A 24,550-nucleotide genomic window follows, 5' to 3' on the forward strand; every position below is an offset into this window, starting at 1 on the left:
TGTTGTTTCAGGGTGATAATGTAATTAATGCAGTTGAGAAATGAGAAATCTTGCAAACTGCATCTGGGAAGTTTCTCCTCAGGAAATCCTTGTAGCTCACTGTTCCTGTCATGCAGGGTAATGTGCCTTCAAACCGCCACTGACAGAAGACATATCACTGCATCAGCAGAATCAGAAAGTGACAAAACAACCATAGTGTGGAAGAGTGACTGCCAAACGTCTTTAATAACACTCAGAGTCTCCAGCAAGGAAGCAAATTTCATGCAAGAAATAAATCCAGATCTATGAGGAATCCAAAAGGCCAGTGAAGAGGTAAAAAAATGCCCTGAGCTTCCACATAAAAAGAAATTTCACACACATAAAAGCAACAACCTGTTTTGTTCCGCTAACTGAGAAGCGGTTGGAGGAAAGCCTGAAGTGGACTTTGTCTCTCTGTGTGTAGTCCTGTTCACAAGTTCACTGTGAATGTATGTACAAACTGTGTATGGTGTGTATTTGGTTGTTCTTTGTATGTGCATAGAATAATTCTCACGTTACAGTCAATGTACATACAACTGAATGTTTAATTCAACCCCCCGCATTTATCCAGATATTGGTCCCTGGTATCATCTGTAAAGTGATCATATACAGTCAGTATGTGTGTGCATTCACTGCAACACATGAGCAAGGCTTGTGTGTGCAGGGAAAGGAGAAAGTTTGTTTTCTGGGAGTCCTACTGTTGGAAACAGATTTCTAGACTGAACATTGTAAATGAATGAAAAGAGATTTTTTTGGGGGGGTGAGTAAAAACAAAACCCCACCTATGATACAACAATGCTCTTTTGAGAAGAGTTGCTAAAAATCTGATGGTTAGGAGTAGATTTTTTCTGGGGAAGAATTGTGTGTCTTGATTGCAGGAGGTGGGAGCAGTGATTAGTTTCTTTTTAAAAAGGTGCTGAGACAGTTGTACTTTAGAGCTGCATCCTTAATTTTTAAATGGTGTGGGAAATGTGGGATATATTGCTATTACTTAGTGGAAAGGGAAATATACTCTGTCCATGCTAGGATTGCCAGTCTCCAGGTGGGGCCTTAAGGTATCCCAGAATTACAACTGATCAGTTCCCTTGAAGCAAATTACTGCTTTGAGGGGTAGATTCTCTGACATTATACTCTGCTAAGGCCCTTCCCCTCTCCAAATCCTGCCCTCCCCAGGCTCCATCACCAAATCTCCAGGAATTTCCTGACCTGGAGCTGGCAACTATAGTCCATGTTCCAAGGCACTTCTGTACATCTATTTTAGGACTCTGTGCCTGTACTGAAAAACAGTTCCCAAGGTCAGTCTAGTATGCATGAAGCTTTATGATTTTCCTTATTATTTGGAATGGCTTTCTCCCTTTATTTTATGCCCAATAAATGTGTGTACCTATAAGTGACTTGCCTTTTTTTGTTGCACAGACACAATAATGATTAATTCTGAATTCAAAGTACATGCCAGCTGCTTTGTACGCCTGTTTTAATAATTTTTTTCCTTAAATGTGATGAGAAACTAATTACATTTTTCTTGTGCATGGAAATGTAGAAAACACACACACATATCATCATGTAAGAAGAGTAGTATGAGGCACACAGCCAGGAGACAAGAAAGATGAAGGAGGACAGAAATTTTGGATAGTGTGGGATAGGGAACCCACTGTGCTGGAGATGCCGGGGATTGAGTTTTAAATTTTGATTAGAAAATCAATGAAATTAGAGCCATAAAGACGGCAGAATCCTTGTCCACAGCAGACAAGCAAGGCCCCGGCTTCACAGCTAGTGAGTTCTTAAGAATGTCTGAAAATTGCAAGAACTCAAATTGGTCCATACAGAAAAAATCGAAATCAGTGGCAAAGCCTTTATAAAGGATAAACTAAAATATCACAAATTACAGAGCAAATCCACAGAACACTTTTTTAGCTTGCGTGTTCAGTATAAAAAACAAAAATGAGAAACAGCACAATATATTTCAGGGAATGATGGGAAAGCATGAAATACGCTGTTTTGTGGTGGTGGTGGGAAGAGCTATCAAGTCATAGCCAATTTATGACAACCCCTGCCTCTTGTGTAGCTGCCCGAGTCTTCTTTGGAGGTCTCCCATCCAATTACTAATTGAGGCTAACCCTGCTTTATAATAACAGACAGATTAGTGCCACACTTAGATCCCAAGATGTGAGGTGATCTGGTTTGCTTAGGCTATCCAGGTCAGGAGTCAGGACACATCTGTAGCAGTCTTAAAATGGAATATTGGAGCAGTTGCAAACTCAGGGTCAAACCAGGTAAGATTATAGACAATCTGTAAAAGGATCCTCCTAGTTTTTGTAAAGATGACCTGTAGCCCTGGTAAGCATGTATCCCAATTCAAATTGGCACCACGGTTTGGAGTGGAGATCACCTTTAACATTTTACTTCTCCAACCCCACACTTTCCAACTTTTATTGGGTCCAGGAGGGAAAAAGGCAATCAGGCACTTTCTCTTACTCTGCTGTTGACCCAGGATTAGTAACAGTGTAAGATGTGTGTTGGTTTTGAATAGTGAAATGGCATAAGGGAGGGGATGAAATCCCCAATCTGAATTTGAATAACCTCTGCTGCTACAATGTACCCTTTAAAAACTCTGGGAAGATTCAAGCAAGGAACTGCTTGCGTTATTTCTTATTTGGCCTTTAATTAGATGATATGGTGCAAATCAGATTTCAAGGTGCAGATTTCAAGGCCAGCGAGACAAGCAAGAGAAAATTATTATTACACTACAGCACTTTAAAATGGGAAATTCAAGCTGGATGGGTAAACTCGACATAAAACTGCATGAGTAATGAACAGCTCAACCCTAAGCAGCAGATGCTGGTGTGACAGTGATGCTGGCACATCCTGTGTTCTCTCAGCAGAGAAAAAAAATGCAAGACAATTCAAGTGGCTGAGATGTAAGCAAATGTGCGGATGTCCATAGAAATGCCAGTGACATCATCAATCATGGTGCAGCATGCTGATGATGTCCCCATGTCAAGACATATATGGATGCGGACAAGCAATGCATGGCAAGGTTGGCCTACTTCTCTGATGTTCCTGCGCCCACATATAGAACAGAATAAGGGAAAGAACACAGAAAACAGAGCACCCTCTGCTATAGGGAGGTGTGTGGCAAGCCACACTCCTGGGATCTCTGCAGACAGGAGTTCAACTTTCCTCCTGCCAAATCCTACCCCTTTGACAGGGAAGGGAGCATGGCCACACCAGTTGTAAAAGAGGAAATCCTCATGAAAAAAGACCAGGCCCTCTCCCACACAAGGGCTCAGGTCTCAGTAAGGAGCTTTTTTTGCAGAGGGGAGGGGGCTTAGACATTAGGTGGCAGCCAGAAACACAACTGTCCTTTCACAGATGGCATTCTTGTCATCATCTCTCCAGTAGCTTACTGAGGAAAAAGACCTCACATGGGGAAAAAAAGGGAGAGGGTTGAATCTCACTAAAGGATAGTCGTTGGGAATAAGACAAAACACACATTTGGACTAAAAAGAAGCCAGTGAGCAACAAACCAGAAGGAAGAGACAGGACCCATGTCTTACATACTTTGGTCAATTTAACTACACACCCAGCTGGGCACACAGTACAAGGGCACATCAGAGGGTAATTGGAATACTCCATTGGTCCTGGTATCAAAACCAGAATATACACCCGAGTGTTCCTTGGAGCAGCATGAAGTATGCCAAGGCTTTTGATTCAGACAGCTCTTCATGGACTCACAGGCACAGCTAAGATTTTGACTGTCAAGTGTTCCAGATGCCAATATTTTTTCTTAGCAGCTTCCATGTAGCCATTTCTCAACTGCATTAATAAAATTCATTACTGCTGCCTGCTGATTTGTCCCCTCCCTGTCATGTAGAATACAGTTTCACACCCCAGTAGTCACCAGGGGGACTGTGAACACAAAGGAGCCCGCCCTTCCCCCCTGCAAGAGCAGAACTGCTAGTCATTGGATGCCCCCCTCAGCAGAAGTTAGTCATGGGTAGAGGCTGGTCATGCCCTGACCTAGATAGCCCAGGCAAGCCCTGTCAGTTTTCAAACACTAAGCAGAGTCAGCCGGGTTAGTACATAGATGGGAGACCTCCAAAGACCAAGGTTGCTATGCTGAGACAGGCACTGGCAAACTACCTCTGCTAGTCTCTTGCCTTGAAAACCCCAGCAGGGGTTTCCAGAAGTTGGCTATGACTTGACAGCAGTCTCCACCACCACCAGGAACTGAACACGGGTCCCTACATATCTAGTCCATTCAGACTGGGCCAAACTAGATATGATGGTGTCCCCCTGGTGGCCACAAGGTTGCCATCACATGTAGTTTGGCCTATTGCCTCTGCTGTGAAATAAACCGTACATTTATTGAACAGCATCAGGAGCGAGGTTTTGAATCCACATCCAATGTGTGGGGGTGCCTTGCTCTGGCAAGGCTCTTGGGCCTTTGAAAACTCCATTGACAGACTCGCAGGCAGATATCTTTATCACTGCATGTCCATGTTAGGTACACCTGTTCTGATCAAACCGTCTGTTAAGCCATTTGAAATGGTATAGAAGCCAGGCTGGAATGAGAGACCAAATGACCACATGGCAGAGGCACTTGATGCACATAGATCATTACAGGTGTCAGGGAAATCTCCTACTGCTGTATATATCTCCCAACCTTAGACATTTGGGGGATGTAGAATTATCAAAGCCACAGGCGGAGTTCTCTTCTAAACGTTTCAGCTGCATAGTGCTGTTGAAAGCATTCAGTTGGAGAATTGAACAACCCTTTTAAATTGTAATCCTACAGACGATATGCAAACATTGTGTTTTTCTAGTTTCTGCTCTCAGATTTGAGATATCTGTGCTCTCTTTTTCTGGGCTCCATCCTTTCTGTACACATGCTTTTTTTGTTATTTCTTTTACAATATCATCAGTCTAGCCATTGGATAGGATCCAAAGAAAAGACATGAACACATGGGAGAGACTGCTGGCAGAGTTTTGCTTGCCTGTTCTTTGCAAAACAATTACCACTCCCAATAAGTTGTGCAGACTGCCTGTTTGGGTTAGGGCATGAGGGCAGCCAATAGCTGTACACAGAAAGCTATGGAAAAGAATAAACAGCATTGTTTCTCAAAGAAACAGAGTGCAAAATAGACTGCTTTAAAAATGAATGAAGGCACAATAGTTTCAATGTTTCACAGTGCTACCAGGCCCTGTTGATAATAACTCCTCCCAACAGATCATAGATTTTCATATGATTAAATTGCATTAATGATTATAATATTGCTATTACATGTTGAGAAACTACATTCCTAACATCAGAACTAGACATGGAAACGATCTGAATTACGATTTCAAAAACCCTCCGATTTTGGCGTTTGCGCCATCGTGACTCAGCTAATCGGTTCTGTCCATGGCAACCGATCCAGCAGTCGGGGGTTTGCTTGTTCGGGACTTGATCAGATATATCAGTTTCTGTTTGGAATTGCAGACACTCTGGCACCAATAATTTATTCCTGGGGCAACGGAGTCAGGGGAATGAGCTGTGTTTGCCCTCCTTCTGACACCCTTGAAACACGAATGGAAGCCCAGCTTTCCTTGATTAGCAGGCTTCCTTCCAACCATGGAGCAGCAACACAGGGGAGGGAGGGGGAAGGGGGTGTTCTGAAGCCATGGGCACAAAGTAAAGGCAAAAGGCAGCATGGGAGGCTGCCCGCGCCGTTCGTCTTTCCCCAGGACAAGGGCGCGCGGGCAAGCTGGCCGCCCCTTGTCCTGGGGAAAGGCAAAAGGCAGCGCGGGAGGCTGGGAGGCCGCCTGCGCCGTTCGTCTTTCCCCAGGACAAGGGGTGCACGGGCAAGCCAGCTGCCCCTTGTCCTGGGGAAAGGCAAAAGGCAGCGCGGGAGGCTGGGAGGCCGCCTGCGCTGTTCGCCTTTCCCCAGGACAAGGGGCGCGTGGGCAAGCCGGCTGCACCTTGTCTTGTGGGGCAGGTGAACGGCGCAGGCTGCCGCCAAGCCACCCACACTGCTGCCAGCTCCGCAGCGCACTGGGACAGCCGGCTTGCTGCGTGGGCGGGGGGGGGTGACCCAGGGCATGCGTGCGCGCGCGCACGCAGGAGCCTAACTACAGTTGCCATGGGCGCTGGCAACCGTAGATCCAGCCCTGGGAATGTCCCCTCCCTGAGGGGAGGCGGCTTGTTGCCGGGTTAAAAACTCCCCCCCTCTACTCTAAGTGTGTGTGTTTGTGTGAATGTCCCCTCCCTCCCTGAAGGGAGGCGGCTCATCGCTGCCTCCCCCTGCCCGCCGGGCCTGGCAGCCGCTGCCACCAACCACTGTTCCTATATTGCTAGAAACAGCGGGGCGCCCTCCCACTTTGGCCTTCCTGATTCCGGATCGGAAATGGGACTTGATCGGTTAGAATCAGTGGCCTGGGTTCGGCAGCGGCCCGGATCCACGAACGGCTTAATTGGTATTTTTTTTTGGATCGTGCCCATCTCTAATCAGAACATAACATCAGAAACAGCACCTGTTTGCTTGTATTCCAATGGTATGAAATAGTAGGAGACAAGAAGGGCACAAATGAAGATGATCAATCAGGAAAGCTCCCCTAAAGGCAGATTTTTATGTGACAGGTTCAAGGGACCTTGCTGGATGTCAGGCAGTATTTGAAAAAATAAATTGTAATAACGAATTGATACGCTTAGAATATCAATTGATGCAATGTATAAATATCAGATGAAAAGGTAGGTGGGCATCATTTTTGTCCATTGTACCAATGCAATTGCAACAAGCTGTTGGTTGTAGCGGTAAACATTGCTTCAAGATGACAGTTTGATTTCCAATTAATTCTAAAAATGCATAACAGCTGTGCAATATCAACTCCCTTATGGACATCAAAAGTAAAGTTACAAATATTTACAGCCACATTACAAAGATTTTTCCATGCACGCCACATTAGATTAAAAAGCAACACCTATGCCATAGCATACACTACTGGTTTTATTAACTATTATAATTACTAATATGCTAAGCTGGAAGAAGTTCATTACCTTCAAGATAATGTAGTATTAAATTTACTTTTGATATTTAATTTGCCTGCATAGTTGCCCATACATTTGATTTACCATTGCAAATTCCTGGGCCTCCACAAGAGAATATTCTCTTGCATCGTTCAGCATTACATTTACCTGGCTTCTCTGAGGCTGAGAAGCATGCAAAAGGCAAAGATCACTTTACAAAGACTACAACATTCCAAATTATATTCAAGCAAGTCATGTAATTGGACACCTAATTGTAATGATGACATTACTTAGCACTTCTTTCTTGTGCTTTCAAAATCTACCAGACCTGCCATGGCTGAACCTGCTTTGCAGTATTGCTAAATCATATCACCAAAAGATGGCAGCACTCCATGCTGTATCTGCTTTCGTTGTCCTATGCATTTCTAATCATGCAGCTCTTAGAAGGCAAAAATCCATTTTAATACTGTTTTTTAATGTTCCTCCTGAGTAGAGCGTTACAGTGTAGAAAACTTAAATTTAAGATCATATCAAACAGTGAAAAAGCTAAATATGATATTCTCTGTCTGGTAACTCTGTATGCCAAAGGGCAAGCATCCAAAGCCGAATCTGTATTTGGGGGGAAAATACAACATTTCTCTTTTGTGGAAGGATCTGGGAAACTCAGCTTCAATTCCCCACTCTGCCATGAAAGCTTGCTGGGTGACCTTGGGCCAGTTACAAAAAAGCATAATCTATCTCACAGGGTTTTTTTGTCAGAAAAAAAATGGAGGAGTTAGGGTTGCCAGGTGACTTCCCTGGTGGGAGACCAGGAGCCTGGCACCTACCTTGTTGTGTCCCTGTTTCTTTTCGCACACGCGCGATTCCAGGCTTTCACAATGATGTTACTTCCTGGAAGTGACATCATCGCATGGGTCAAAAGGTGGGCTGGGATTATGTCCATGCTCACCAGGGGGCCAAGATTCGGCCTGAATTGGGTTGTTGTGGGCGTGGGAGTGCGCTGTGCCACCCGGGACATGTGTGCGCTGTGCCACCCGGGACCCCGGCCCCCCAGGAAGCACCCCCGCCAGCCAGCTAAGTGGGGGCAGGGGGGAGGATGGGAGCAGGGTGGGGGAATGGCACCCCTAGGAGGAGGAATGATATAAGCTGCTTTGGGTCCCCATTGGGGAGAACAGTGAAGTATAAATGAAGTAAAATAATAAATAAAAATAAAATAAGCTATAACCTTTGCTAAGGAGAAATTTCACCCATAAACTCCAGAAACTTCAAGGCTTGAACCCTATAACTAGAAGCAGGTTTAAAAACAGTTCTGTTGACTCCTAGCTCAATCTAATATGCACACAGGCCTGGTTCTGTTCTCCAACTTGGATGAACCTGAGTACAGATATGGACTCCGAAGCAGCTCTGTACAGAACAGCTAGGCCTGCCAGGTCGCCCTGGCAACTGGCAACTGGCAGGAAGTGGGGGGAATTTACTGGAGGCACACATGCACTTCCATCATCCCTGTGCAACAACATCACTTCCGGTGTGAAAATGCTATGTTTGGGGACGATTGTTAAAGAATCGCCTCGGGCACAACACTATTGCTTCTGCTTACCGTTACATGAAAGCCTAACCATTGATTTCAGAAAGTTATATATAGAACATACACTCTCAAAAAAGAATTTATTTTAAACATGTTTTCTTTGAGCCTGGGAATATGAATCTAGAGTTCATGAGTTCAAACAAGATTTGTTTTTATTATTTAAAAATACCTTTTCTATTTTGTAAAGCTGACATTAGTACTAGAGGAGAAAAAATAAATTTAAAGAATGTTGCTGGGTATGCTTTTTGTTATGACAATGCTTGTTTAAAATAAATATAACATCTTTTAAAATAGTGCACATTTCATAGCATTTTCCTGGAAAAGCTTCTCTGTAATGTAAACTGAGAGTTTAATATTAGCAGAGCCAAGATAAGCACCATGAAGTGAGAGGGGAAAGAAAATTCTTATGAGGGATCTGAAAGCTCCAAAGTGTGCCGCTTGTCATATAGACAGACTCAGGGTGTGTTTTCAAAGTGTCAAGAGGTGCAAAGGAAAATGGTCACTTGTTTTGTAACTGTGGTTTCCAAGCAGTTTTCTGAGAACTCAGGAGGCAGATTTCCGGAAGGCAGGGCTCACAGTGTGGGAACCATGGTCCCAACCTGGGTATGGTTTCATAATCACACCTTATTATGAATGTCTTTTTCTATACCTGCACATGCTGTTCCCACTCTAGATCAGAATTACGGCACATGTACTGAATAAATGATCCTGGGGGAAGCAATTTGGCCCATTTCAGGAGACCATGTGATGCCATATGGTCTTCCAAAAGAATCAAATAGTTCCTTCCATGGACTCTTTCTGTTTGGGGTAACAATGTTTGTGGGGGAGGATGCAGCTTCTTCTACATACATGTCATGATGCTGATCCAGAAGGGGAACGGTGTGCATAGGAATAGAAGAGAACATACAAAAGAGGGAATGATTTTGCAATCATAGTGGTTCACAGTCTCCACCTTGTAAACTATGTCTTGAGGAAACCAACCTTTCTTTGGATACTTTACAGCCTTCCTCAATAACAAGTAATAATAGAGTAACATCTTTGAATGACAGCTTATTTTTCTTTATTACTGAGGTAAACTCTGTCCAGTCTCACTCCAGTGCTTGAACCATTCCTAGGGGCAGGTTTGGGGAAAGAAAATATCTCTAGATAAGGGCCCTACCCCTGTCCTACCTTGACCACATCATTAGCCTGTCCTCCTGACACCAACCCTCCAAAGGAGGGAGGAAGTGACTGGGGGTGCGCATAATGAAATTCCTGTGCTGAAGATATACATGGAAACTACAGTTTCAAATAATTACCTGGATTTTCCAGAATGGTCACACAAATCCAAGATGATTAGGAATTACAGAACTTGCTTTGCGAAAAAAGCTGCTGCTTACCAGCCAAGCAGCTTGCGTATTTGTTTTTCTTCGGTTCTAATGGTTTCCTGGATAGTGGCATTTCTCACTCTATTGAATTCCTGCAAGGGATGAAATCTCAGCCAATCACAAGTTGCAGAAAGCTGCCTTTTTCTTCTTTCCTCTTTTGTAGGGATTCCCCTCTGAAAGTAGAAATCCTGGAGGAACCAGTGGCCATAGAATTAGAACGATTTGTCCAATTTGTTTGAAACTTGTGTCATAGATATAACTAGAGCTATAGGAGAACAGTTGCTGGATAAGACCAAGAAAGTCATTCAAGATGCCTTTGCACACAGAAACAGGGATAGCCTGGCCTCATAACTAGACAAGCCACAAGGCCTAGAATAGAATAACCTTTGAGAGGGGCATGAAACAATGGAGTAACATAATTGTATGGCAGTGTGTAGCTTAGAAGAGCCATCTAACTCATATCAATATATATAATGTACTAAAGCTGAGGTGCAGAGGGTATCTGAAAATGGCAGGAATGTCTAACTTCACAGAAGTTCAAAACAGAATCCCAGAATGGATATGTATGAGAAATGTTTAAACACTTATTTTACATAGTTTTTGTTAAGAGGTAGCAAGAATGAACTAATTTATATATTTTAAGAAGATGTTTCATCTATGGATAACCTTGTCTGGTGTTTAAAGTTATAAGATAGTAGGTTAGCCAAGAATGTGACCCCTTTAACATGGAACAGACACAGCTGTTGTTAAGAGAAGAGTTTTGAAACCCTTTAAATATGTTAAGCCAAATTGATAGGGAGCTTCTTCCTAGATGGGGCTCCTTTCCTGTAACCGTCTTATCTTTGGGTAAGATACTTATTTGGACTCATGTAATTACTCTCCAATGGTCTTTATAGTTGTTATAATGAGTGGTATGATATTTGTTGATTGAGTATTAAAGAATGCTAAATAATCATGTTGTAATAATAAAGGCTTAGAATGGAAGCAGAGATTCTGTGATAGTATTATTTGTGCACTGTACCCAGTAATGAATGTAAAACATTATCTGTGGTGTACTTCTGGCCAGGAGTTAAATGATTTGATATAGAAAAGCTAGTTAGATGCTTAGAGCTTCTTAAGTGCACCGCACACTCATATCTGCCTTGATCAGAGTCATCCAGAACACTTGAGTGGTCTTTAGTGGTCAGGCTATAGTTTTCCCCTTGTGATTCTGATGTTATTTGGTTGAAAAACAGCTTCCCCCGTTCCCCCCTCTTTGTAGTGCCTGCTGTGGAATAATGGTAACGCTGCTTATTTCCTTCCTTATTTTGTTAAACAAACAGACCACATCAAGAAAGCATCACAAACAGAGAGATTTCAGCAGAAAGGTAAAAAGTAATACTTTAAAATTGTCAGTCAGTCATTGTAACACTAGAATAATGAAATGAATGCAGTTTTTTTTTTAAAAAAATAGTGATACCCATTTGGAGCTCACTTCCTAAGCTGTCACCCATTTAAGAATCAGTAGAGACAGAAGTGCAGCTGCACAGAGAGGGTTCTATTTCTGGGGTTTGTAAAATTGACCCCCTTTGTTCAATCTGCTTGAAACAGGGTGTTGTTAGATTAGAGGGAATACTGGTTTTTGTGTTTTTAAATCATACAACCCAACTCCAAATCTGTCTGTCTCCCTCTTTTTCAACACAACTTTAATTCTAACATCCACATATCAGAACATATCAAGGACTGTATTTATGGAAGTTGGGCATCAGCGTCAAAAAACAGAAATCTCTCTTGTTGGAATGCTTCATTTCATTTTCACTCCATTAAGATAATAGCAGAACAGGATCCCTTTTGCATAAAGTAGATGGCTTTGATTATATTTTTAGCAAATATTACGCTTAATAGCAGAAAATGTTGTGCATAATTTAGATTTGCACTTGGGACAAAGAAAATGCTCCACTAAATGAGAAGAAGAGCAGCCTATTGATTACCTTATTAATATTTGCCAAAAGGGAGAATGATATCTGAGTGGCAATTAATTGAAGTTCATTTTAATTCATTATTAGCAGCCACCTGGGTATGTCAGCATCTAATCCAGTCTTTTAAATGACATTCCTCTGAAAGCTTGCCTCATCCTTCATGATAGCCTCATAAATGTCAGTCTCAGCAATTATTAATGTGTCGGGCATCCGACAATTTAATCCCCAATTGAACCCAGGACTAGATGCAACAGAACAACAGTAAAATATATTATGCCTCTTATAATCAATTGTTAATGATCCATTTTACTAAATCAAGTGTGTGCCTTTGTTTCATGTGCCCTAACAATGGACCTGTAACTCAGCAAGCTAAGAACCTTGGTAGGTATAGGGAGGGCAAGGTAATCGAGCATTGGCCTCCTCTGATGCGGTAAGAATAATAATGAGTAAGAAGTTTTATTTAAAGACATTCCATAGTCTTCCGAACAGTGTATTACTTCTAATCTCTGATTTTATTTTTGTATTTATATCCTGCCTATGAGCTTTCAGGCCATCTCACAACTAACAGCATATAATACTTTCCAGCTCAAGCTCAGATTCACACTAAAATACTCTGATCAGAGGTAAGAAAACCTTCCTTTCTCTGCCTCTCATTCCTAAGAGCTGCTCTCATAAGTGGCTTAAAGAGCACTTCCTCAATCTGATCTGTAACCCACATAATGACTGTAAGGGATCTTTTAAAAAGTGATGAGGTGCCTCTACAAGTTTGGAAGCAATACTGAAAATCCAGATAGAGAAATAACGTCCTTAGAAGTTGGTGAATTCAAGCAGTCAAATTAATATCAAATATTCAGAGTAATAACACCCCAACATACTGTGCAAGTTATTCTGCTCAAGAGAGTAGACAAGAAGTAAAGCAAGACAAAGAATGCAGAGCTGCCTCTAAATACTTATCAGTGCAAGTCCAAACATAAGTCTGATTCCCAAAGATGAGGTCCCCAGTAGCTGAGCAGCAAATAATCCAAAAGTAATCAAAATAAACCAGGACACATTTCTTGTGTCAATAGCTACTTCCATCATTGCATAAATATTGATGATTTGGAGCTAGCAAATAAAACCATGGCAGAACAGCAGGGTTTGTATCCATTGGCAGGGTTTGTGTCCAGTAGAGATTTCCAGGCTGTAAGATTTTAAGAGTCAGAGAGCTCCCTTCTTCAGAAACATGACAGAACAAGCGGTTGTGGAGCATTTTGAGGTCATATTCTGGTACCAGTTACAGGGCACGTTAGCTAGATGCAAATAAATCACAGAGATCAATTTCTTTCCAGGTTTTGGAAAGAGGAGAGGTGACAAGGTGTTCAGGTGTGCCAACTGACTGATTGATGGGGAGGAGAAGGTGGTTTGAGATTCTTGGAAAATGTCTCCAAAAGAGTAGAGAAAGAGGTATCCAGCAGGGATGGGGAGAGTTTGGATGCAATCTTGGGCTGATTAATGGTGTGTGACATTGGCAGGGAACTCCAATTCCTCTAAATTAGATCAATGTGAAGTAAGAACATTTCAGTGGGAAATAGTTGTGTTTCCTTGGCAGATCAGAAGTCGTTTACATCACCGACTATGTGATTATTTTAACTGCAGATGATAGGACATGAACACTGAGTCCGTCCCATGTCCAGTAACTTATCTAATAAATTATCTGGTTGTCTATGAAAGCTTTAGCAACCACGAGGTATTTAGTTTCTATGGCCACAGTCCTACTTCTGTGCATCCATTATGCCTGTAGTGGAACCCTGCTCTACCTCATCATGTTGTCCCCTTACTAGGCATACCCACTCTGTCTCTCACCTACGGTGTCATTCCTATGCCTGTTGCAAATAGTAGGCTATTTAGGGGTATAGGTTAATGTCATTTTCCCAAAAAGATGAGAAACCCTTGGTTGCAATGAATGAATTCAGTACTTTTGAGAGCACCTAGCACAGCATGGAAGTAATCTGGTAGAAAATTGGAGAGGTATGTTGCAGCCTTTTGGAAGTCCCTACTAGACATGGGCACGAATAAAAAAAAACTGAACATGGTGTCTGTTGTTCGTTGCCATCCACGAACAACAAACAATTAACACTGACGAACATGATCCTGTTCATGAACATGTTCATTGTTCTTGGGGGTCAGTAGGCTCTCCTCCAGCCATCAGGATCCCTACCACACCACTCCCAGAAACCCTATGTGAGCAGGCAGCAGGAAAGGTACCAATAATAAATAATAGCTTGGCCCCAGAGCCTGGCAGCAGCCCTGGAACCTGAAGGGGTAGATCTGTATGTCACCACACCCAAAGACAATTCAAGCTCCAGTGCACTCACCCTGTCTCTCTAACAGCAGCTGTTTCTCCCTGAAAGCCAGAGCTGGGAGCCCCCCTCCCCCCTGGTCTTTTCCTCTTGTAACAAATTTGGAGCTCCAGTCCACACTTGGAAGGAAGACCTGCCGATCAAGCTAAATTGGGCTTAGATTGGGGTTTCCAGGGCAACAGCAGGAGTTCAGACAGGCAGTCCCTGCCTCCAGTTGCCAAGGGAATTGATTGCAGCTGCCAGACTGTCTGGCTTGACAAACAGCAGTGAACAATGCTTGCAATGACCACCTGTTCATTTAGAATGGGGCCTCACAAACAGCTTGTTCACAAACAGCAGATTGGGCTGTCCGTGGGTTTTTTTTAGTTCGTATTGCTGTTCACGCCCATCTCTAGTCCCCACTCAGTGCCAAGTGAGAGCAGATTTGTTGTCTAAAGCCTGGGAGGGCAGGTTTTATGTTTCTTTATTTTTTTTCCCAAGAGTACCAGATGCAAAATGGCAGCCTGGTGGATGGAGCCAGTCAGAAAATGGTGGCTTGGTGTATGGAGCCAGCCATTAAATGGTGTCTTGTAAAAAAAATCAGTGTTTCAGAACAGGTCTGCAATGCTTTCTTTTGCCATTTTCCTAAAATAATCTTCACCTTTACCTCAAATGGCAACTTGCTCACCAAGGGGAAAAATATACAATTACCTCTGTTTTCCCTAGAAGAAACAAATAGCAGATTTGCTGCAGAGTGAAAGAGTCATTAGCATGTTTCTTTCCTAGCCTGAGCAAGAGTGCATGTGAATGTATGTCAAGGAGGAGGAGAAGGGATGGGAAAGAATGCTGGTATAGTTGTTTTCCCATTTAGATCAAAGGCACACATATGTGTGTGCCTCCTTTGTCTTAGTGCTGGAGATATTCACAGTGCTAGAGAAACACACAGGTATTCTTTGGAAATTGATATATACATGTTCTTTCTATGTAAGTAGGCCAGGGAGCCAAGGGATGGCTACAGGTTATGGCTCAGCAATATAATAGTACCATATCCTTTAGCACCAGCTATCACCCTCAACAAAGCTATCAGAGACAAGAGAAAGATAAATGAAAGGAATCTGAATCCTTGAGGCAAAAATTCATCTCAATGGTTTCCCTGGAGTAAAAGATCTTGTCAGAGTATCCAGCAAGTGCAGCTGTAATGCTTTTGTTACACCATATAAAATTTACTATCACACGAGATAAATTGGCATCCCCCGCCATTGAGAATATTGTTTTCTGTGACTGCAAGATCTTTTTCAGCCTCATAAATGTAGCCCACTGGATATGAAATCAAAATTCTCAGGCAAAGTCCATACAGTTGTTCTTTAATCCTGCTCCGAATTTGGTTTGGGAATGTTAGTAAAATGTTTGGTTCTTCTTTCATTAGGAAGGATGTGATGCAAAACAACCCTATGTTACAATGCACAGCTCTGAAAAGTCACAAGCCTGATGCTCATGTTAGTTCATCCCCCCTCCCAAGATTTTGGCGGTAAGATATATGTGCTGTCAAATCACAGCCCCATCAAAGGGCAAGTGAGGAGGCAAGGGAGAAGCAGAGGTGGTTTGCCATTGTCTTCCTTTGCAGTACCCCACCAGGTACTGGCCCTGCTTAGCTTCTGAGATCTGATGAGATTGAGCTATACCATGCCATCCTGTACACCATTAAGCTGGCTAAATGCTATGGATTTCAATGGCATTTTAGCTGAAAGGTTGCTTTTACTACATCAGGGAGAACTTTAGTTTTCAGTGAGTCCCTTTGACATGACAAGCAAATACCAATCTCATATTCACAGTCATGGGGATACTTTGAAAGGAAAGAGTCACTACCAACATCCTGAAAAAGGAATAATCACCTAAAGCCCCATTGAGGTGTAGTGGTTAGAGGGTCAGACTAGCATCTGGGAGACCTGGGTATGAATCCTCACATACATTCTCAGTGTTACTTACCTCACAGGCTTGTTGTGAGGATAAAATGAAGGAGAGGGAAGTATAAATGACGTCAAGTACTGACAGACAAACAAATAAATAAAGACTATACCAAAACCAGTGTGGAAATTGGGTTTAAGAACAGTGGTAATGGATTTGCAGTTCTGTAGCAAAGAGTACATACAAATGGTTGGTTTATGTATTCATTTCTACTATCATTCTACTATCTTTCCGCTGGGCCTGTAAGACAGAGTTGTTCCTCCAGGCTTATGGCTGAGGCTGGGCCTCCACTGGCTGGAGGATATAACATATAACATCTACTCCCCTCCCTATGAGAGCTGCCCACCACTGTTCTGAAGCTGCTGCCATGTTCAATTGCACTGTTGCACTTTCTGTACTCAACGATATTACCGCCACCAAGAAAAGAGTGCTGCTATTTTTAATCTTTATACAATGTTTTTAATGTTTTATGTTTAATGTTTAATGGAATGTTTTTAATGTTGTTATCCGCCCTGAGCCTGCTTGTGGGGAGGGTAGAATATAAATACGATAAAATAAAATAAATAAAATAATAATTTAGAACATTTGTATGTGGCTTTTCTATCCCTCATCCCCATAAGCATTTAAGATGGCTAACAACACGACATTAAATACCATGTCAAAAGATAATAAAACATCAACAAAAGTTAAACCATAGTTTTCACAGCATTTAAAAAGACATAATTCACAACCAGAGGATATTTTACAGGGAATAAAGAAAGGAAAAACAAATCTTCAAAGGCTTGAATAAACTGGAGAGACTTTACCTTGGGCATGACAGAACATGACATTTGAACATACTTGGCAGAGAGTTCTATAGATAGGATGCAGCCATATGGCCACATGAACCAGCCTGATACTGATTTAGAAAATTGGTCTATCATAGTCACATTTGTCTTCTCTGACTGGCAGTAGCTTTTCAGGGTCTCAGTCAGAAGTCCTTCCTACCACATGGTACCTCATAGCTTCATTTGGAGGTGCCAGGGATTGAAACTGGGACCTTTTGTAAGCAAAGCAAATGGCGCCTCCCAACACAGAAAAGGCACTTTCTCAGGTAGACACTTGTTTATCAAGTGAATGGGGGGCAACCAGAGATGGGCCTTCGATGAACTTAGCTAATGTGGAGTTTCAGGAGAGATTTACACTGTAATGATAAGGAGTAACACCTTTATGACAAGCTTGGCTTAATCTCCTCTACCAACAAACTCATATTCATATAGTAAAAATGAAAAACAAAAGCATGATTTATGACCAGCTACTCCAGAATTGGCTGAGAGGTGTTTTCCATGAAGAATTTGCAAAAATGTAACTCTTCATAGAACCAAAGAAAAATGGCATAATATTTATAAAGCATGAAATCATGAGGTCGTGGTTTCATAATTTATAATGCTGGGTAGTTTATAAAAAGTTTTTAAATATTTGGAAAGGATCAAGCTTTATTTTAAGTTGTCTCCAAAATGGAGACCTGAATTGGCCATAGTGTGCTGAATTTTTCCCCATTCTGTCTAGGTCTGCATATTTCTATTTTGAACAATTGCACACTTTCCCCGGCTAATAATTTCCAGGACGTTGAATCCTGCTGTTTTGATTTTTTTCCAGCTTTGGATAGATTTAGATTGAATTACAATTCACATTTGTTAAGAGTCTAGTTTAAAAAAATAATTTACAGGTGTTGTCATTTTTAAAATCTCTGCATTGTGGAATGGCTTATTATGCTTTCTTTAAATCTTTCATTAATTATGAATTGTTTAGCCTACTTCAGAGGAAAAAAATGTCCTAAAGATTGTGCTTTTTCTTTTGCTCTTTTCTTCAAAAGGCATCTCCTCTATTGTTAAAACAATTAACCCGCTAGAGGTTTTGTCTATAATTCAGAAAGTACATTTTGGCACAATACTGAGGCTTCACAATAAGCTCATGTATTTGTTTAATTTATGCTAATAAAGATCTGACAGTATGGAAACGGAATAAAAAAGAAAAATTAAGATAGCGTATTTGTAATGTTCTCCTTTTCTTTTCTCATAAACCCCAATTGTAATATTTCCTCATCATAATGGTCAACAAACATTACGCATGAAATTAATATACTTAAATAGACTGTAGAGAAAGCTAATGACTTCACAGCAAAATGAGGAATCACTGATTAAGGATGAACCGATATGACCATTTTTATTCCTTCTGATTCTGTATTTGTTGATATCATTGGTTTCAGCTTGCCACATTTTCGTTGCGGGCATCAGTAATTCTTTAGTTTGTTTTACATCATTTTTATGCCATTGATGCACAAATGTTGAAAAATGCATACATATTTACAACAAAATATTGTCATGAAGAAACAGAAAATGGTCCAAAGGTTGCACAGTGCGGTCTTATCTTTAACTCAGATATGTTTCAGTCCCAAGGAACTTCAGGGACTCCTGGAATGCTGTGCAACACCTATGGCTGTATATTCTGTGCTTTATATGTAAAAAAAAAAGTGCTGATGTTTTTAACATTGTACCAGATTCCGCCAATTCCCCTCAGGACTTGAGAGAGCCCCCACAAAGGTGCCGGTAGTCAGAGCCCCGTCTGTACACTATTTTGTCACCACTCGAAAGTATGTGCAGCTCTCTGCATGGCCTCAAAGTGCGACGGTCCATCTCAAGTTGAAATCATTGGATTCCATGTTTCTGTTAAGTTTAGGGTCACAAAGCAATTACAAACCAGTGGGTTTGCTCTGTTTATTGTCACACATTATAGCCGAAGCACAGGTTAAGGGCATTTCTTTATTACAGCTATCATTGTCTTTGATATTCCTTCCCCCTTTTTGTTATTCCAGTTAAAAGACTCTGGTAATTCTCCTCCTAAGTTTCACACTTGGTATAGGAGGGCTCAAGGTCTTGCTACTTCCTTTTATGAAGTAGTTTTCAGAACTGAATTTGAAGACATTAGTGGAATTTCACATATATTTCTGCAGTTATGATTGTGTCATACTTAAAGTTGAGCATGCTTATTTTGCATAGTTGAGTGATCACACTTGAAGTATAAAGAAGACAAACCCTCTTTCTAGACATATTTTAAAAATTCTTGTTGAGAGATACTTCTTTTATAGAGCAAATGTAGGTTAGATCAAGTCTGCATTCACACATCACTGGGTACTGTGCTGCCATTCTACTGTAGCAATCAGTAGCAACTGTGCCTTGTCTACAAAGGAAAATCCCGTTCCAGATGGCTGCTATAGCATAATGATAGCACAGAAGCCAGTGATATGTGGATGTCATTTTGGACCAGGGACAACGGGCTTTGAAATCCCTGTTTGGGCCATGAGACTTACTGTATGACTTTAGAGCAGACTGTCTCTCAACCTAGTCTGACTCTCACGGTTATTGATAGGGGAAAAATTGAATAGTCTCATCCAAGTACACCTCTCTGAGTTCCTTAGAGGAAAAGGAGATACACATTCCTTCGTATCAGGGCAAGTGATTCTCACTATATTTAGTTTGTTTTAATAAAAAGTATTTTTGTCTCATTTTGAGAATTTAGTAATCCAATAGAAATAAAGGAAGATTACAGTTTTTTACCTATCAGTGGGACTTTGCCCTCTAACTACTACATAATATTACCTAGGTTGGTTTCCTCGACTTCTATCTAGAATACCACCTAAAATTAATGTCCAATGTTATAATATAAGGTTTAAGGTTCGACAATTCTTTCTTCTCTGTTCCAGTAGTTCTGGTACAACTAGAAATAAGCGCCGTCTAGTCTAGTCTAGTCTAGTCTAGTCTAGTCTAGTCTAGTCTAGTCTAATCTAATCTAATTACAGATGTTGAGGATTTTCCATCGTGTTTCCAAATTATTAAATCTCTTCTTTTCTGAAACCTTGACACCTTTCCAAAATGACTGTAAAATCTTATCTCAGCAGTCAGGGGATCAGTCTTTGAATAATGAATAGTTGGAGCCAGACAAGATGCAGGGCTTTTTTTCAGCTGGAACGTGGTGGAACAGAGTTCCAGAACCTCTTGAAAATGGTCATGTGGCTGGTGGCCCCGCCCCCTGATCTCTAGACAGAGGGGAGTTTAGATTGCCCTCCGTGCTGCTGGAGCGGCATGGATGGCAATCTAAACTTCCCTTCTGTCTGGAGATCAGGGGGCAGGGCCACCAGCCATGTGACCATTTTCACCGAGGGCGATTTAAACTTTTAAAAACTCCCCCCTTGTTCCAGCTGACCCAAAGTGACGTCATTGGCCCTGGGAGCATGCATGCACTTTGCACACGCACATGTGGTACCAGGGGCACCACCTCCCACAAAGAGTTGCCCCCTGTGCTGGCAACCCACTAAGTTCCACCACCTCTTTTCCCAGAAAAAAAGCCCTGACTAGATGTAAGGGTCCAACCTGTGGATGTTTCAGGCATTTTAAAGGGATTAAAAAGTGCCACGAGGGCCAATACTAATTGGGCTGGAAGACTGAGGTGCTTTTGTCCCCTCACATCTTTTTCAAGTGCCAGAATGGCTGTTCTTGGGCTGTTTTGGCTTTTCAAAAGGTGCAATGGTGGATGGGACAAGAGTGGCTCAGCCCATAGCATTTTGGAACCAATAAGGATCAAGCACTTTTGGCATTTTAAAATCCCTTTAAAACAATAGTGTCTAATAATAACAACAGCAGCAGCAGCAATAACCATGTGCTTATATGGCACTCTTGTGGATAGATTAGTGCCACACTCAGAACTATGAACAAAGTTAATGATATTATCAGGGCTTTTTTTCTGCTGGACATTCCAGAACAGTGTTCCAGCAATTCTCAAAACTGCCCCCCCATTCCTGGCCATTTCAGGCTCGAAACAGCCATGATTGGGCCTGAATTGGCCTGGAATGGGCTGCTGCCAGGTGGGGGAACAAGCCCCTGCCCAGCAGCGGCCTGATCCTGGCCATTTTGAGCCCAAATTTGACCAAAACAGGCCCCAAATGGCCAAAATGAGCCCAATATGGCCAGGATTGGGTCCAAATTGACTTGAGGCGGGGAGGCGAGCAGACTCTAATCACGGAAGCACTCCCAGGGTGGCCACACCCTGTGCAATGATGTCACTTCCCAGAAGTGACATCATCATGTGGTTCTGGGAGTGCATGTGTGCTTCGTGCATGCTTATGGTACCACTGAGTTCCACTACCTATTTTCTCAGAAAAAAAGTTTCCCATAATACAGCTGTTGAGCTGAGGCGGAGAGAAGTGGCTTACCCAAGGCCACCTGCAGAGTTCATGGCAGCAGTGGGAGTCAAACCAGCAGAGTGCTGGCTTGGATCCCAGCCACTTATCCACGATACTACAGTAGCTCTCCATGGGTCAGACTCATCACATTTGGTTTGATGTGATGGGTCCCTTGAAATATCAAGTAGACCATTCTGAGCAATCAGTGTAACAAATAAATAACCGAAGAATCACCTGTAGGTTAGAAAAGAAAGCTAGAGGTGAGAAAAAATGAGTAAAATGAAGTTTATAAATCAGACAGAAGCTGCAATTTAATCCCACAATTTAAAGGACTCTTCTCAAAGCAAAATCAAAAAGAGTCCAGTAGCACCTTTAAGACTAACCAATTTTATTATAGCATAAGCTTTCGAGAATCAAGTTCTCTTCGTCAGATGCCTGAGTTTTGATCAGGCATCTGACGAAGAGAACTTGATTCTCGAAAGCTTATGCTATAATAAAATTGGTTAGTCTTAAAGGTGCTACTGGACTCTTTTTGATTTTGCTACTACAGACTAACACGGCTAACTCCTCTGGATCTATTCTCAAAGCAAATGTATGAAATTCTTTTACCCCCGTACGTAGTATTATGATTTCTGTTTCTATTTGTCTTCACAACTTCTCCCACATGATCCTGCTCATTTATGAAAATCATCTTCATAAATGCACTTCTCCAGGTGCACTCTCAAAAGAATTGTCCTGGGTTGTAACTGGGGAAGAGGCATTCCCTTTGTTGGTACTCTGTTCATAAATTAGCATCTCATGAACTCGTTTTTGACCATCTTGCTTATTTTGACTGAATTGGTTTGATTGCTGTGAGCAACCTTGACAGAAGAGCTATAATATTCCATTAATAAATAAAGGATACACCTGAATGGATCAGATTTTGGTCACATTGATCTAATCTTGATTCAAGTCACACTGGATGGATTCATACCTGTTAGCTTGGCCTCTGGCACTGATTTTATGATTACAAAAACAATACTGTTTCCCAATACCTGACTGACATTGTAGTGTGTTTTTATGGTGTTCCAATAGCTCTGCACTAGGTTAATCCACACCCCAAGGTGTGAAAACATATTATTGTATTTATGAGTAAAATGAAGGAAGCATAAAATGGCATTCATTCCTTGCACTTTGCATTTCAGGATAAAATGAAAAGAAATTCATTTTCTACAGATATTTTTTTACTTACCAAAGAAGGCCATACTTCTTGAGGTGTACATATGGCCACCATTATCCAAGTTCTGAAAGGCTGAAAAAAAATCATGGCGAATGTATGTATTAATTATTCAAACCAATAAACATAGGAAGGCTAGTATCAGTTTCATCTTTTTTGCAAATTATCTCTGAAGCCTAGTTCCAAGTGAATACGGAGTACATTTGTGATCAAAGTCTTCGTGTTCCCATGCCAATCTATTGTTATGACTTTGTCAATGTTCAGAACTGATGAGGTGATGTTGAGTGCTTATTAGGGGCTGATGGAACTTCGCTCACTTACTCATGTTAATGACTCTTTTTTATTTTATATTACCTTTCTGAGAAAAAGCTGGCAGGAAAAGCCTCTTTCTACTTTTCGTTATATTTATAGTACTGGATGCTGTTTCCCTGTTCTGTTTCACAGTACATTCAAAAATGTTGTACCAAAAAGAAAGAAATGTGCCTGACTGAAAATGTAAATATAGCTAGAGAGAGTACTCGCACAAGAGGCAATGTCAAAATTAATTGTAGCTATTGAGCTCAGCCGCTGTTTATACCAGTGTCAGTGTAGGACAACTGTTGGACTATAAAGAAAGTGAAATCTAGGCTGTAGCAGAGAAAAGTTAGATCTGGTCAAGTGAAACTAAATAGTAGTCTGGCACCTGAAGCTGAATTTGTGGCTACAGTGCCCTCCTCCACCAGTGCAATGATTCCTTTGTACTGCCTGAAAAAGATAACTTTCCATGGAGCACAAAGCCAGAGACTGGACATAGTGGAAATGAGAGATAAGAGAAGGGCCCAAGGCCCACTGCCTGGAACCAGAAGCAAGAAATAAACAGTGAATACTGAACTGGGAGTGTCTGTTTGGAGAATTATATCTAATGATGCCAGAAGCAAAGTCTAGTATTCCAACAGAAGCAAGCATAATCTCTTAGTGCTACATCCTGCATAGTATTGGGGGTGTTGTCCCACCCCCCATACATACAGTTATGCTTGGCACCTGTACATGATGTTGAAGCCAAATACACTGACTGCATCCTAAAGTATTATTGGCAATGAACATATGTATACTTATGTGTATGCTGACTAGAGGTGGGCACAAACCTAAGTACAAACCGAAGTTCGTCACGAACTGGGCCAGTTCCTGGTTCATGAGCCAGCGGTTCATGGAAGCTCATTTTTCATGAACCATGATGAATTTTAGCCCAGTTTGTTTGGTTCGTATTTTGGTTCATCACTGCAGACACCCTGGTGCCAATCAATCAATTTCCTAGGCGGGGGGGGGGATTGGCTCTCTGCAGACCTTCTGCTGACCTGGAAGTGATGTTTTCTCGATCTGAATGAACTGGTTTGTGAACTAGGGCATGTTCATGAAAGTTCATGGTTCGTGAAATGCAATGAACCATGAACTGCCATGAACCGCCATTTTCCTGGTTTGTGCCCATCTCTAATGCTAACCTTCGATATATGCTAATGAGTTATGCTAATGAGTTCCTGCCGTTCTTTTTCTAGGAAATGACCCCTGGTTGTGGGGATAATGATGTAAAATATTTTGTAAACCACTCTGACTGGGTTGTCCTGAAGGGTGGTATAAATTGAGCGTTGTTGTTGTTATTATTAATATCTTTTCTTTCTCCTCCAATGGGGACCATATCTGCCCCTCTCTTACGATTGCTACTTCTGTCCTCAAGTGACAGCTTCTCCTACTTATAACCACCCCCCAAACCACTCCCACAGTACATTCATCAGGGAGGGAAGGGAAAACACTAGAGCTTTCTAGTTACTTAGGGGCTGGAAGGTCACCATTGCTTATGTGCTTCCCAGAATGTTCTCCTCCAAGTTTCTTCTTCAAGGTGATTTATTTATTTATTGAGGATAT

The sequence above is a fragment of the Eublepharis macularius genome, chromosome 11 (genome assembly GCF_028583425.1).
Source record: "Eublepharis macularius isolate TG4126 chromosome 11, MPM_Emac_v1.0, whole genome shotgun sequence".
Lineage (NCBI taxonomy): Eukaryota > Metazoa > Chordata > Lepidosauria > Squamata > Eublepharidae > Eublepharis > Eublepharis macularius.